Here is a 17,121-nt window from a genome sequence, read left to right as displayed (position 1 = left end):
GATTAAATTTTTTTACATGAATAGAGTATTATTAAAGGATGTTTGATATTGAATTTAGTGAGGATCGGTGAAAGAAATTATTTTAATTTTTATTTCGCTCACAAAGCTTCCTCTATGAGGAAGCAAAATTAAAAATTCTTATCAAGTCGTTGCTCGGCAAAAAAATCTAGAAAATATACTCATTTTTCGAGGTTTTAAACGGATATGCTCCCTTAACTCTAACATAATACTTAAATATTTCAATTAAAAAAATAATAATTAGCTGAACGCATTTAGTCAAGTTAACAACTTTTTTTCCTCGATATAATCAATTTTACGAAGTACAAAATATACGCTATCTAATTCGAAATTCAATTCTTACATCATGCAAGCATCGTAATATTTTTCACATTATTCCGTCATTCCGGGAAATGTCGTTACTTGAAAGAAGTTAAAATAGACATATTCGCGAATGATTCAACACGATCGAAATTAGCCGATGTTATAATTTGATTGATCGCGTGATAACGGCACATCTGCCGTAAAAAGTCGAGTTTCCATTGTCTCCGGGACGTATCATTTTTGCGAAACTTCCTGCATCCTCCGTCCACAGGAGAAAGAGAAAGAGAGAACACGTGTTTACGCACCGTTTAATACAGTCACGCAATCGAATCGCAACGAGAAGCGTAGAAGAAGGAGCCTTCTGGTTGGTTTGATCGCCGACGCGGTTGCAAATTTATGTAGATGAAAGGAACCACGAGAGCACACACATCCGGATATATATGCTGGCGTGTTTTTGTGTTATAATAATGTCGTGCGGGTTGGCACGTACGCATACATACCGTCCTTCTATCGCTACATCCCCCTCCAATACCCGGACGTCTCTACGCAGCTTGTCTACGGAATATGAAAACTATTTTAGCGCTTTGTATACGCTAAGTAGATAAATCGGAAAGAATAGCTCTCCGGTATAATTTCGATGTTTATTCCGCCATGAATTTCTACACAATTCCGTATTGTCCTCTCGTGCGCTCATTTCTGGCATTTTACGATGTTATTTTACCGCCTTCATCGGCAGCGATTTCCTAAATCTTTTTCCTACGTGACTCGTATTTTCGATCGAAATCTTAACCATGTTTTCTAAAAAAAAAAAATCAAATCAGATTATATTAATTATATTGAAGGAAATTGATGATTATAGACTGAAAAAAAATTGTTAACTTGATTAAATCACTAATTACCATTTTTTTAATTGAAATATTTATATATTTAAGTCAAATACGACATATTAAATCTAACATGACGTATATTTGACTTAAATACTTAAATATTTTAATTTAAAAAATGGTAATTAGTTGAACGGATTTAGTTAACAATTTTTTTTTTCCGGTGTATAATTATCAGTTTCCTTCAATATAATTAATATAATTCAATTAATATTAATATCATTTCAATTAATATTATTATTATAACTAATATTATTTCAATTAAAAAAATGGTAATTAGTTGAACGAATTTAGTCAAGTTAACAATTTTTCTTTTTCAGTGTATAATCATCAGTTTCCTTCAATATAATTAATATAATTCAATTAATATTAATATCATTTCAATTAATATTATTATTATAACTAATATTATTTAAATTAAAAAAATTGTAATTAGTTGAACGAATTTAGTCAAGTTAACAATTTTTTTTTTCAGTGTAGACAACCGCGCCGCAAAATAAACGCGATAGATTCATGAAATACAGATTGAGAGATTGCAATTCCGTATTTTGCACTATTCTATCTTACACATTTTTATTAAGAACGGTATTCGAGATACTATTATTAAAATAATAGCAGCAATTAAAGTATCACAAATTTTTATTATAATTGTTTTGCTTGCTCCCTCTCTCTCTCTCTCTCTTCCATTAATCTATATTATCTTATCTATTTTTATCATTGTAGGATCCTGCTACGCTGTTATTAATAAAACAGCAGTTGTGATATTTACTGATTCAATTAAATTATATTTGCTTTCTTCTCTGTATCATATCTGTATAATTCGATTCATCATACATCGACAGCTTTCGGAAATATATTCCCGACGACACGTATCTTTTACAGCGTATATACGATATCACGGGGAAAATAATTCATTATGCGTTCGGCGTATGGCGTGTATGTCCCTCGTAATATGACCTCGTTCGCTCGTAGAAAACGGGTGTTACGAGGAAGTCTGGTAGCGGTTTTACGCAGCTGAAATTCTAATCACTTCCTACAATATTTTACGCGTTTCGCGTGCGTCAAGTTGCGTCCAACGTGCCGCGCCGAGCAACAAAGAAAGTGCACGAACACGCGTTTGCCGAAACGATCGTTAAAAACGTAACTCGATCACACGCACACATCGTGGTGATTCCTTTGAAATATTTCCGCGGTTATTTTCTTTCGTTTCGCAATTACTTAAAACGCGATCTCCTAATCTAAAATTAATGTACAGAGAGAAAGAGAGAGAATAAAATATATATTTGTTTTTAACTTGTTCTAAGCTTTATTTAAATTATTCAAAGCAACATAATGAATCTTTTAAATAAAACAAGAATATTATTTCAAGAAAACAATAAAATTGTTTAAAAGAATAATATAATAATAATTGTTTGAGTTGAAAAAAAATGAAATTCATTCAAAAAATATTTTATCTAAAATAAATAAATATGTTATTTGAAAATTAAACAATCATATTTGTTACTTCAAACATTAGTATGATTGGATTATTGCAAGAATTATATTTCTTTGGTTCCAACAAAATTTATTAAATTTAAAGAAACTTTTTTCTGTGTACGATGCGAGTCGTTTTCTCTCTTTAATTCGCAACCTATTCAACTTAGTCGACTATATCTGCGATCGCGGGTTATATTTGCACGACTATTATTTAGCCCGTCGCGAAACGTGCCGATTTAATTTTAGCACGAGACATAATTGTTTTAATCGATTCGTACATTACATGCAACATTTAAACGCGCGTGCATTGCCACGTGATCGATACCCGTGTTTTGTTGCGCTCAGAGATATAAATAAATAGATATATTAGTATAATGCGTTGGAATTTAAAAAAGAAGTTGCCTCAATTCTCTGTATAATTAAGAGCGTCAGCTAGTGAAAAGACACGCGGTGCATAATTGATAATAATTATCATTATTATCGCTCATTGTTTGCGTTGATGATAACGACATGTGCAACGAGCATATTTTTTTCATCCGCTATTTGTCAGGATCACCGGTCACACGTTATCTCAGACATCGTAAACGAATCATTAGTATATTGTCGAATGCAGTCGATAACGCATGTCTGTTGCAAATAATGACGAATATGTCTCGTCCACAGATCACTTGGAGATTATTTGCTCCTATATACTCTGGCCGCGTCGCTTTTCGCAGCTGTAGTCTCATAATATATGTTGGTAATCTTCCGTCTTAATCTTCCGTCTGATTGTATTTCGATCCTGCGTTCACCTCCTTCCGCCACCACCCTCTTTCGGCGTGCCCCTCCTCCCCCTCTTCCTCTACGTACACGAGGTATGTAATACGGTAGGCGAGCGGAACGCGTTGTTCGTGTGTCTTCGTGGAAGAAGAAAATGCCCGCCGGTTTGTGGTTTCCGCTTGGCAACAGCGCAGCCGGCTGTCCGTGCTGCCTCGCTGGGTCGACTCATTGGCGTAATCGTGAGGGGAGACCGGCCCCCCGAGTTCGACCGATTCCCTTTGTGTAGCGGATCCGCAAAAAGCGCGAACCGGGAGAAGACGGACGCGACGATGACGGGCTGCTGGCTCTCTCTCGGGGCTCCGCCAAATTGTGACCTGCTGCGATATTAACTCGCATCTGCCGGCGAAAGTCGCTTATGTCCAATTTCCATGAGAGCTCTCATTCACTCGCCTTCGGACCGGAGAATATAAATAAGCGATATAATAGCGCTTATGACAAATTTTCGTCTCGTTATTGCTCATCGTAGTCAATTTTTCATTATATTTTAGCTGATAATATTATAGGTAATAGAGAATTTTGACAGCGAAGCCCGTTGACATTTGTCAAATGTCAAAATTTCCGCAAACTCATTTTATTCAATTGTCATGTCTCAAGTTGGAGGATTAATATTATATTAAATTAATATCCTTTAGTATGGTGTTTAACATTAATTGAAAAATATATATCTCGGTCTTACGCTATTGGCGATCCCTCTCTCCCCTGCCTCTTCCGTCTCTTCTCTACCCTACCCTGTTTCAGTGGCTTTCATGCGGTCCCACTCTTGCTTCCCGTCCGGCCCCCGCGCATCTCTTTCATTCGATCTTTCTCACATCCGACGCATATACCCTCCCCTTCACTCTGTAACTACATACAAAGCCGGCAATTTTTTTTTTTGCGTCGTCAGAAATAGAAAATTCGGCATCATTGACTGACGCGGCTGATCCGCGCCGGGAGTCGCGGATGAGATCGCGCGCGCGGATTCTCCGTCTCTCTCATTCGGAGGATGATATCTCTGTCTCGGCATTTTTTGATCCCCGGTCGACGAAAGTTGGTCATCGTCGCCGTGGAAAGGATTTCTCCATTTAATGAAACGGTCAGGACGATCTAGTCTAGTAAGAGACCACACTATCCCCGCCCGCATATTCAGATGCTCTCTCCTCGCTCCGTCCAGGCTTCTCGCTTTGATCGCCGAGCGACTCGACCCCGTGATTTTCTTTCAGCCGACGCTCCCGTTAGGTTGCAGCTCGCGATGCCGCTGCCTCCGGAAAGGACTGAGTTTTCGTTAAAAAGGGCAGCTTTTTTTTTTTTTTATACCAAGCAAAGTTCTCTGGATAATCGATTATTAATATTACACATTGTACATCTCTTGTATCTACCTACCTACGCCAATGATGTCAAAAGAGAAAAAAATGCCTATGTTAACCCGAGAGGTCCCGGCTTACGTGTGACTTATTGAAGAAAAATGCTAACGACGTAGCTGAAATTATTCTTTTTCTTATTTACCCGTACATCGTGTATATTTGATATTCCAGTAATTAATACGAGGAGAGCGTCGATGCAAAATGTGCATGTAACATATGTGCATATAATCAAGTGTGCTCGATGCGCACGTTCGCGAGCGCGTGAATTGCACGGTAAATTTAAGTTCTATGTAGGTAAACACGAGTTCTTCTACCTTCTCCCTCCCCCTCCTTCTTCCCCTCCCGCCTCTCATTCTCCATCGTCTGATGTGCATCTTGCGGCGCGATTTTGTTAGATCCGTTCTCTCGCTCGCGTCAATTGTTTTACGCACGCAAACGTGTTTATTGCGTTAACGCTTCTTGAACCCGTAGATAGGTAGGTGTTAGCGCGAAGAACACTCGAATAACGAAAATTACTCTAACGTCTCGGATCAGTTTTTAAGAGCACATCGCAATTTATGTTGCGCGAATTCATCCTTGCTCTCTTTCTCTCTCTCTCTCTCTCTCCCCTCTCTTTCTCTCTCACTCACTCACTCTCTCTCTCTCTTTCTCTTCCTCTCTCTCCCTCCTCTCTCATCTCTCCTCTCTTCTCTCTCTCTTTCTCTCTGTCTCTCTCTCCTCTCTCTTTCTTTCTGTCTCTCTCTCTCCTCTCTCTCTCTCTCTCTCTTCCTCTCTGTCCCTTTCTCTCCTCTCTCTTTCTCTCTCTCTCTCTCTCCTCTCTCTCTCTCTCTCTCCCTCCTCTCTCTTCCTCTCTGTCCCTTTCTCTCCTCTCTCTTCCTCTCTGTCCCTTTTTCCCTCTCGACGGAAGAGAATACTCTGCGCATTTACTTATGTTCCAGAGGATATCTCATTTACTCGACATTTCTTCTCTGACTCGCGTGCAATTCTTTTAACCATTCCGACCTCGCGCAAATGTTTTCCGAAATGGGATTTCGCGCTGGTTATTACGTCGCGTAACGGGCCTCTCAACCCTCGAGCGTTTCCCTCCGTCGCCCGATCCCCCCCCCCTCTTCCTCCTCCTCCTCCGCCCCGTTCACCGCCCCCGGTCGTTATGGCGCGCTATGGCTCTCTCTCATCGTGAAAGACCCCCTCGATTCCAGACTCCGGCGCTCGGTACGGTCGGCTCTCGACTCCGCTCTTCAACGACTAGTCCGCGTTCCCGTTCCCGTTCCCTTCTGTTTCCTAGTCCCCTTCTGTTTCTAGCCCGCACGTCACCCTATCCCTCACTCGCGCTGGGCGCAATTTTCCCGAATCTTCCCACGCTATGCGCGGGGAGGTTTTAATCGGAAAATCTTCAAACTTTGGTATCGACATACCCTGCTTATTTAGAAGTATCGATTAGTCAAGTTACACCGAGAACGTAATAAACCGAGAACCTCCTTAAAGAGATAAGAAAATAATAAACGCTTCTCTCATTTGTGACACGCAATCCCATAGGATTTAATACGTAATAGCGTTTAAGGGCGACGATATTAAGGCAACCTTGAATGCGCGTGCGTGTATTGTCTCTATGGACGATGCACATATATTGAACACGATTCGTTTCGGGATCGAGCTTATAATACGAACGGCCCCTATAACAACATTCTCTTTCGGAAGGGGAACTATGAGCGACCATGAGAGGCTATTACCATGGACACGATATGTTCTTCGAACGAGCTATAAGCGCGATGTCGCTATATAAAAGTGAATTCGGGATTAAGGATGTATATGTCATATGTGAAAATATTGACAAAAGCATGAAAATTTCGTAGACTGTTCCATTTCTTCTGTGAGTATCTGTGCAAAATCTGAGCACAATTCTCTTAACGGTTTGGAAATTATTTAAGTTTAAAGTTAGTATTGATTCTTATGGAAAATCGCGTTGTAGCATTTATTGACAAATTTGACAAGGAAAAAACATTGACAACGAAATAAAAATTTTCACATATGTTAAGAAAATTCTAATAAATATTTGTGCAAAACTTTATTTAGATCCATTTACTCGTTCAAAAGTTATTTACTAAAAATTGTAGAAAAATATTATCTCTCTCTTTTTCTCTTTCTGCAAATTACTCGTTTTTCTTTGTTTCTTGCAGTTGATTTCAGGGGATATTCACAATCAAAAGTTTTGTCATAAATTAGAAAAAATATTAAAAGTGTTTTTTTTTTTTTTATGAAGACGTTAAAAACCATATTATTTTGTGATACTTTAATTCTTTTTATAATCCGGATTTATTTATTTGTTTTTTTAACTCTATAAATGTAAGAAATATTTTTTTTTAATTTTGATAGTTTTTTGCTACTATTATACAGTCAAAACATTCTTAAGCATCACGTGCCAGGTTTTTTATAGTTGAAATACGCATTGACGAGTTCTCTCCCGACGTCATTTTCACGAATATCACAAATGCTAATCGATAATCGTTAACGACGGATAAGGTCAGATAAGGAGACATAAAGAGGGAGAGAGATAGAGAGCAAACCGGTTCTCGATCACGTAGGCGTGCGATCCGTCGACTACGCGAGGCTTCCTTGTCTTTGCTCCGTTTTTCCTCGTGTCGAGAGGAAGAAGAAACGGCTTTGCGGAAATAAACGTTCCTCTGTTACGCCTCTGGCTCGTCGTCGAGATGCAAAACGAGCGAACGACGGATTCATAAAGCCGCGCGTAGATCACATACTCCAATATGAGAAGCACATCTCGACACATCTCGCCCCGAAAGAAACAAATTATTTTTCTTCTAAATAACTCTAATTGCAACGTACCGCGAGAACCATTCTCACATCGCTGATTCTCTCAGAACGTACACCTTATAATTTTACATGCTGCTTAAGGCCAACCGGGAATCAATTTATCCAACAGCTGCGAACGGAAACTCATATCCGTTGCAAGCACTTCTCGTCACTTTCTTCCTGGAATTATTTTTTCCTAATCTGGTGATTAGTCTATATTTGTAAAGAGCGCAAAGAGAGAGAGAGAGAGGGGGGGGGGGGGGGGGAAAGGGGAATATTGCCATTTCTTACTTTGACCGACTACTCGTACCTGGAAAGGTCCGTGTAACATTTTACAATCGCTATATAGGATTCCCGGGGCCATCCGTAAAAATCGATAAAGGTCTATAGCAAGTACTTATTATTAGTAATAATCTGACTAGACATTGTATGTTTAGATTATTTATGTTACAACGTTGATCGCTCGCGTGTATCTGCGTGTTGCACAAGAGAGGGCGAGTTATTTATCGATAATAGAGTACTATTCGAACCTAATAATATCGAGTTTCTACTTAATCACGCTGGCACACGAGAGCTACCGTTGATGTCGATACGATTTCGTGCTTACAACGGTTTCACGGTGTCAAACAGCCGTTCTTAATATGGCGTTCAGTTAGCGATACCATGTCCGCTGCAATAAACGAATAGATTGCCTTTGCATAGGGAGGAGGAAGGGGAGAGGAGGCAGGAGCGAATAACCTTTACAGTTATTGTTTGTACGTGGAGATTATTGATCGCTCGTCTGTTTCCTGTACGAAAAGATATCACGTGACGTACGATCGATCGAGAGATTGGTGCATTTTATCGACGCTTGGAATACAGTTATTGAAAATAATTGCAAATTAATTTATGATTATGTAGTTTACTTGTATATCTCGCTTTGCTTTATATGAAAATAACATCTGATTTTTCTGCGCAGTAATTCACGATACTGTCGGGTAAATTCAAATCGAAATTGAAAATTTAATTAATGAAATTAGTGATTTAATGGAAAACTCCCTTCTCCCTCTCTCCCTCTCTCTCTCTCTCTCTCTCTCTCTGTATCGTCGGTAGTTTATTTTATGGAAATGAGTTTGAGTCAGTGTGAATAATTCTCATTTTACAAATTCCATTCGTCTGCCATCGCTATCCATTCGTCGTTACTGTAATAGCGGGAAAACTAGCGGGAATTCGTAAACTCGCTCTTTATTCAATCGGCACGTAACCCCCGCGTCGCCTTTCTATTCACGTGTCTCGTTTCTTCGCGAAACGCGCTCGCCGAGGGTACGTTGACACTAAATCCGATTGCATATCACGATGACGACTGCATTCAGATGCTATTACTACCCGAAGTTTAATGGCGTCGCGCTATTCATGCTCGCCGATTCAGAGTTTAGGAGTAGTTGAACAAAGTTACGACCGGTATTATAGGCTACCCCCCCTCCTTTCCCCCTTCTCCCTCTCCCCTGATAATAGTAGTCCGAAAGATACATAATGTACGTCGTAATGATCCCCGGCGAGCAAATATCGGTGTATTTACATTGCGAAGCGTTCTAACCGCCCTCTCGCGGACGTAATTATACAAGTAAATATTTTCATTAGAAACAATGCTAGCCGTATGGGAGAAGCATCTGAGTAATCTTGGCGTGAGAAATATTTTCGATGTTACGCGCCGCAACTCTTCCCGCCCGGAAGGTTTTCTTATCGCCCAATATGATTCGCGCGTTTTGCGATGCGCATAAATTCCGCACCATTTCCGCGGCGACGCGGCGATGAATTCAAACGAGTTCAAGTGGCGCACATTGATGCGAGTCGATTTAACGCCGCGAGATACTTTGCGAGATTTATTGGCCTTAAAATGAGAATCGGCCGGCCGTGACGAAACAGCGTGAGAAACTATGTTGATGGGATAAGCGATTGAAGAAAGATTCTGGAGTCCTTAGAAGTAAGAGTCTGGCCCAAGGTCTGGCCTATGTCGTCCAATTTTTGATTGGCTCGATACGAAATGACGGCACCAATCAGTGATGACATTTTAAAAAATCAGCCAATAATTTATGCGTACATATGCACGTGTTATGCCGGGTACTTGTAGTAGTAAGTATATATACAGTACGCCATTTTGTATCAAATTAGAACATAGGCCAAATTCTTACTTCTAGGGACTCTGAAAGATTCTGGGTAGGAGAGGCGCCAATCGTGGAGAGGAAGGAGCCTTTGGGACGATAATGGACATACATACACACACACATACATACACACATTCACGTGCTGGTCATATAATGAGCTGGGTTATGAAAGCCCACACCTTACTTACGACGTGATTCGAAATAAATACATATATGTCCGGCGGAGACAAAGGAACCATTAGATTATTTATGCGACTCATGCTACCGTATTGGCGCGGCAACATTACACCGTCTGCCTTTTAAAAGATTGTCCACCCGCAGGTTCGTCATCCTCGCGATGACATTGGATCCTGTGAGAGAAATCGTAAATTTCTATCAAATGGAAAATAAAAACGATATCAAAAGTTCTACTATATCCCGTAGCATCGAGACAGCCAACCGGCGAAACGTTCGCTGGTCGCCCAATCATTTCTGCCCTTGGCAGATGCTTCAGTTGAGCATCTGTTGAATTACCGAGCGCATAGTGTAACGCTGGCAACGCTGCAACTGATATGAAGCTGTACGTAGCAGACGCGATTAATCGAGAGACCCCGATGATGGCGGTCAAGTCTTGGTATGAAAGTCCCGCGAGAATGCATTCTCGTTACGGGAATTCAGACTATGATATTTCACTTTGTATACAGAAACCCTCGAAATTGAAATTATCAATCTTGTCCTTTATATTGTGTGTATGTGTGTGAGACCACTAAATCTTTTATTTAACAACTGCAACGTGATAAATAGATCTTATGATGCGACAATTTTCATTCGTCGAGCATTTGTAATATTTATATTCCTTCCTTTTTACGCAAACTTATCGCTTATCGTTAATAGATCAGATTGTATTCACACTGGGAAAAAAAATTGTTAACTTGACTAAATGCGTTCAACTGATTACTATTTTTTTAATTGAGAGAGAAATATTTAAATTAAATATGACATATCAAATCTAACATGACGTACTTGACTTAAATACTTAAATATTTCAATTAAAAAAATAGTAATCAGTTGAACACATTTAATTAAGTTAATAACTTTTTTTTCAGTGCAGCAATAAATTAATTTAATTTGCGACGTAGTATTCAATCATTTCGATCTTATATTCGACTAAAATTATCGGGAAATATACTCAATTTTAAAAAAAAAGCTTGTTTATTTTTTTTATCTTGTCAATTGATCGCGTTGGAATTCTCCCTCGATAAATTTCAATCGATTCAATCTTGCTATCACTATTCAGATTTTTTAGTAGTATCCTGTATGCCAAATTAATATGTTATAAAGTTGACAACCCGTTTTATATAGTGTATATAAAGAGAATACTGCTTCTCTGAAGATCTTATTCCGGCGAGTCGACATTACCGAGAGACATTTTATCAATAAAAATTTACGACAAATTGACCATAAGGTCCCATGCGGGCGAAACTGGTCCCATCTTCAATTTAGTACATACATTACTTTACAAATATATGTGTTTGTGTGTATATTTCATTTTATTCGCTCTATAAAATTTACGAAATAGAATGAAATGCTAGGACAGAAAATGCTATTGACATAAACGACCAATTAAAAAATATAGAAAAAAAGGCGGATAAGGATTTATTTCAGTTTTATTCTATTCCTGAAAGTATATCGATAAAATGTATGCAAAACTCGTGCGAGGTTTTATCTTTTTTCGTCGTACCGCCTGCGGGAGATTGTCGCCGATGACGCATGATTAAATACAAAACAGACGCACGAAGTGCGGTTTTAACGGTAGCGCGATTTCAACAACGGCGCGTTGCTTGAAGGAAGAGCGATAAAGAAGTTCCTTCGGCCTCGTTGATCTGGCCTCGTTCCACTAATAAGCACGCCTCATCCTGCGCCGACGCGGCCTCGTTTCGCGTGTTTTTCTCGCCGTCGCCGTTGCTGAAGCAACGAAAAAAAAAAAGAGAAGAAAATATATAAAACGCCGCGAGACAATTTTCCCCTTTCAAGGCGTTGGCTTTAAGCTTTTAAAGCGACGCAGGCGGAAGCCATCGAGCGGCAAGATTGAAGCCCATTTGCTGACCGCGCTCGTCCTTTAATCATTCACGATAAACGAGAGATGAAATTCAAGGCTTCTCAGACCGAAAATTTTAATAGACGCAATTAAAACGAGGAAACGAGCGAGACTGCTGCTCGTTTATCGCAATATATTATCATGATAAGTCGTTTAAAGATGTAACAGAGATAAATGATGTCTTATCGTGCGTGGATTTAATACGGATTATACAATGAAATAGGTGTGAGCTTGGGTGATGTAATCATTTCCCGAAACATGATTTTGATACCGATCTTTTTGCGAAAATTTTCTTGATCTTTCTACATACACTGACGGAAATTGAAATCCCAACAACAAGAAGGAGTTATGCTGAATGAAAATTACACAGAATATTTATTTACATAAGTATTTCTTTTTATTACATTTTTTTTGTTTCTTTATTATGTATATTATTTATTTATTAATATATAAATAAAAAAAATATAATAAAAATAAATACTTATGTAAAAAAAATATTCTCTGTAATTTTTATTCACCCAGCATAATTCTTTCTTGGTGATCATTTGTTCTTTGTTCCATAGCTTTTCAGATAGAACAAAACTCCTTTTAATTTTTCAACATTTTATCCTGTATTGATGTTCTCTATCTTTCTTATCATATCTACTTATTCTTCAATATTTAAGCGGTCAACGACATGGCCGATACATCCTGCTCATGGCACATTGACACTAACGGTTTCATATGTTATCGTAGTCATTGACTGCTTACGAATGATAAATTAATCTTGCGAAGCGGGCCCTCTCCATTATCGCATACGTTGCTTTTTATTTTCGGCGCATTTTCCTACGACACATTAAAAACACGTTTGACAGAATATGATACGGGAATCGATGGGAGCAGCGTTTGGCTCGATCGAGTGGAAATTTGCCGGCTGAAATAAATCTTTTCCTCACGTTTTGTTCTCTTATACCGCTAATGGATATCATCCAAAAGAAATTCGAGATGCGAAAATATCTTTTCTTATCAATATGATTTTGGATTTCGACGCGCTCAACGCGACGATTTGTTCTTTCCATTTAATATATTATCAATCAATCAATCAATCCAATGGTATTTTGCTACACCGTGTACACATTTTCGCTCGACCGGCTGACACCTGTCCGATACTTGCCCGAATGCTTGCGAGACACTCGCAGCATTAATATATCTGTTTATCGATACCGTTCGACCTAGGCTTCTCTGTGTGCGTGCGCTCGGAAAACTGTGCAAGCTGGTTCCGTATATCGGTCTCTCGCGAAGGGAAGACGAGGAGAGGGAACGATCAGTATGCGTGGCTGCGCGCGTATGTGTATGCGTGTGCGCGTGTGCGTCCACGAGAGCGTGTGCGCGCATTTGCGTCATGTGGGTTCGTTGTTTGTCCCGAGGGCAGAACGACCAGCTGTCTCCGCAGTCTCGTTTTATTCGCGTCCCTTCGCCCCTCGTCTATCCGACGTGACCTCACCCCTCACCATCCTTCCTCCCTTTCTCCCTCCCTTCCCTCCCCGAGGCTCCACGCATCGATCGCCAGCATGCGTGTAAGCATCGATGCACTCCGCGCACGTAGGGAGTAAATAGTAGTATAATCGTGGGTACCAACCCAGTTATGGGCACGGCACGCGGAGAGATATCGGTAGGGAACCGCTTGTCCCCCCCCCCCCCCCCCCGTCCATCCCTCTTTTTCCACCCCTTGAAAGCCTTTTTTCACGATAAAGCTTAAAGCTACGATCGATTTTTCGCGCTGCTAAAATACACACGAGTTTTACATTCAAGTCTCCATATATCTCTATACGATGCGTATAATTTACGCAATGTGTGCGCGAAGCACACGCATAGATTGTCCGTGATTACGTATATGTTCAAAGGAAACTGTAATAATTATAAAATACAGTTTTTTAAATATTAATAAGTTTTATAAATTCTTTTTTTCTTTTTTATCTTTAAGATTTTAATATTTTTACTTTCCATTTTTAACCAAAAATCCCCCAAAATTACCAATTTTAATTTCTTTTTTAACTTTTTTGAATAAAATTTTTTATAATATAATATATATTTTTATTACATATTTAAATTCATATTTAATCTTCCTACCTTCTCGATCGCAAGCAAACTTTCATGTAATATGTAAATTAAGAATAAAATGTCTTTAGGAAAAAAAAAAGAAATTATTTGTATATACGAAACTATCGCTGTTCCTCGACGAATAATTCTGCAGTATTTGCCGAAATCTTTAAAAACATCTCGTATATTTTCTTTCGTTATAAAAACTGCGTCCACCTCGGTGAAGCCCGTCCTCGTCACGGCTTTGCAAAATTACGCTCGATTTGTCCTAAATTAACTAACAAGTTGTAAGCCGTTGGGCCGGAAAACGGTCAGTATCGCGCTCGTTGCCAAGTCCGCAACTTGCAGTTCATAACCGTGCTATAGCATCTCGCTCTCTTTTTTTTTACTACCCCTAGAATATATAATAACCTTCGTTGTGAACACCTGGGGCATGAACCTTCCCACGCAATCTTTCATACTGTGTCGATATCAGCTGCCAAGCCCGGATTTTATACTCGCTAAAAGCGTATACCAGGTTTTCCAATCTTTTTCGAGTGACGAAATTGCGGCAGCTAAAATGTCGATGCAATTTAACGTTTCTTCAATAAATCACAATATAAGAATCGTCTATTTATTAAAACAAATTAATGCTCGATACAATTTTAAAGAACTTATTATATATTCTTTGATTGAGATATAATGAAAGCAAATACACTTTATAAAATATCGGGTGAAAAATATACTGTTTTTTTAAATTAATTATAATAATAAAAATATTTTGAAAAATAAGACGCGATAAAAGCGTGAAACAGATTAATGATCGATACAATTTTAAAGAACTTATTAAAGCATTGTCCAAAATAGAATTTTTTATTCATCTTTTAAACATAGATATTTAATAAAATAGATTGTATAATTACCGAAAAAAGTATTCTTTAGATATAAGCGCTCTCTTTTGAAAGATATGATAAATAAAAAAAAAACTTAATACTTATATAAATAATTTAAATATTGTAAATTTTAAAATACAATATTTAAATACAAAATTGATTTAAATACAACAAATAAGATTTATTTAAATACAAGATTGAAATATTTATAATATATTTGCATAAGAAATATTAATTTGAATTATATATTAATTTAATATTAATTTGAATTATATATGTACACAATATATTATAAAATACAACAAATACATACATACATTAATATGAAATAAATATTAACTGATAAAAATATTAATTGAAATATTTTATATAGATAACATAAAGAGAGGTGTTTCAAGTATTTTAAAATAAAAAATTTGGAATTTATTATAAGAATAATAATATGGATTATATATATATATATATATATTACCACGGAAATAAGAACAATTAATTTTATTAATTTTAAATAATAAATAAGCAATTATACTGTTACTTTTACACATATACAACTACCAAATAATTTATAAATTACTCACCCTATAGTTGCTTCGCAGTCACTCAACATATTTCTCTGGGTCTTCTCTTTTTTCTTGTTTATCCTTTGCTGTTTCCTTATGGCACTCACACATATCACTCGCGGAAATAGGATTAAAATCATTGACATAGTATATCTAGACCGAGTGTTAAGGAGCAGGGGGTTATCAAATATTAGACAGAGATAGCATGCTTTGTATCATCACCATTCTATCTTCGTCTTTTCATCCCCTCTATTTTTCTCTTTCCCAGTCAACGAAGGCTTCTTTACCCTACCACGTATTGTTAGACAAAGACAGATTGGTAATCACACAGCAGCTATCTCTTTCTATTTTTTGACGCCAACTACGGAAAATGTAGAGACGCGCGGTCTATATATTATATATCTATGATTAAAATACGACAATTGCGCGACACTTTGCATGGCAATCTCAATGTTAATCACTTACGCGTATTTTAATATATTACGACGAGAGAGCAACGATCTCGCGTTCGAAAATGACTCATCGTCACAATGTTTCTCTGTTGCTGTCGTATAGTATACGTTCGCAGATTCTAAAGCAAATTTACTATTTCGTGTTATAATATAAATGGACGAATATACGAGTTGAGATTAAAGATAAATATAATTAATTTAAAACCGTTTATCATAATAACTATATTTTTTCTCTCTCTCTCTGTATTTTTTTTATAATGTGTATTAAATATATTTTGTAGTGGAACGACGAATATTATAACTGCCGTAATATATACACAATGTTGTAAGCGCGCGACGTAGAGCTTTATTGTTTACATGCCGTGTGTCTTGACGTTATTCGTGCGTGAGACTCGAGCAAGTACGCAGCATTCCTAGCCGCTCCGTGTATCATTACTTTTTGAGAATTGCGATCATTTTCTAATATTATTACAAGTGACGATCAGCCCGTGTAATCGATTAATTCATATCGCGAGAAGCGACATGTGAAGATATCGTGGCGATTCGATCCAGGTAATAAAAAGACGTAATATTTTTTATTAATAAGTACGGTTATTATTTATCCCGTATTTCAATATTTATTAATTGCGTATTATAAATTCGATATTTAGATACACATTATTTATCAAATCAAAATCGTATTCTTCGTGAAGTAAATTAAAATCTGTCGCGAATCTTAACTTGTATATTTATAACGCTTATAACTACGTATATATTAATATTATATTATAACGCGCGAAGAGTAAATTTGCCTAAAATGCGAAAGCATACCTACTACATAATGACAATCGAAATTCCGAATGCGAATGTCTTTCATATCGCTTTCTTGTCGTCTTATAATAAATTCACATCACGTGTGACTAACATCGGAAGTGCCGTGCAAGGTATCGCGCGTTTATCGTATATTTGTAATTAAGCGTGTTTTCTCTTCATGAGTGCCATGAATGAGCAGCAAGCAATGGACAAGAGAGAAGAAGCAATTATGAAGTGAGTAATTAATAAATTATTTATTACTTGTAAAATTAAATACTCGTTTATCTCAATTAATATTTTTAAACACACTTAAAATATTTTAACATTGTTTTTAACGTTTAAAGTTATTTACATTATTTATACAAGAAAATTCAATTTTCATTTATACATTATACATTTTTCAAGTGCTTGTATTTAAAGAAATCAGTCTATTTTATTAAATATTAAATATTTAAATATTAAATATTTTATTTTATATTTAATATTTTATTTTA

At 37.4% G+C, this 17,121-nt stretch overlaps 1 protein-coding gene across 3 annotated transcripts in view; it reads left to right on the top strand.

The window, feature by feature from the left end:
* LOC115233086 (inositol-pentakisphosphate 2-kinase) overlaps window positions 1–17,121 on the top strand; it is a 102,265-nt gene that overhangs the window by 8,221 nt on the left and 76,923 nt on the right. The window contains exons 1-2 of one of the 3 annotated variants that reach the window (XM_029803309.1): window positions 16,138–16,387; window positions 16,811–16,861. The exons of the other annotated variants lie outside the window; for them this stretch is intronic. The gene's annotated coding sequence lies outside the window, so the exon portion shown is untranslated. Of the gene's footprint in view, window positions 1–16,137; window positions 16,388–16,810; window positions 16,862–17,121 lie in introns of those variants that run through there. 3 annotated transcript variants of the gene reach the window in all.

The sequence above is a fragment of the Formica exsecta genome, unplaced genomic scaffold (assembly GCF_003651465.1).
Source record: "Formica exsecta isolate Colony F162 unplaced genomic scaffold, ASM365146v1 scaffold16, whole genome shotgun sequence".
NCBI lineage: Eukaryota > Metazoa > Arthropoda > Insecta > Hymenoptera > Formicidae > Formica > Formica exsecta.
Note: the sequence above shows the minus strand (reverse complement) of the source record. Positions and strands in the feature narration are given on the sequence as shown.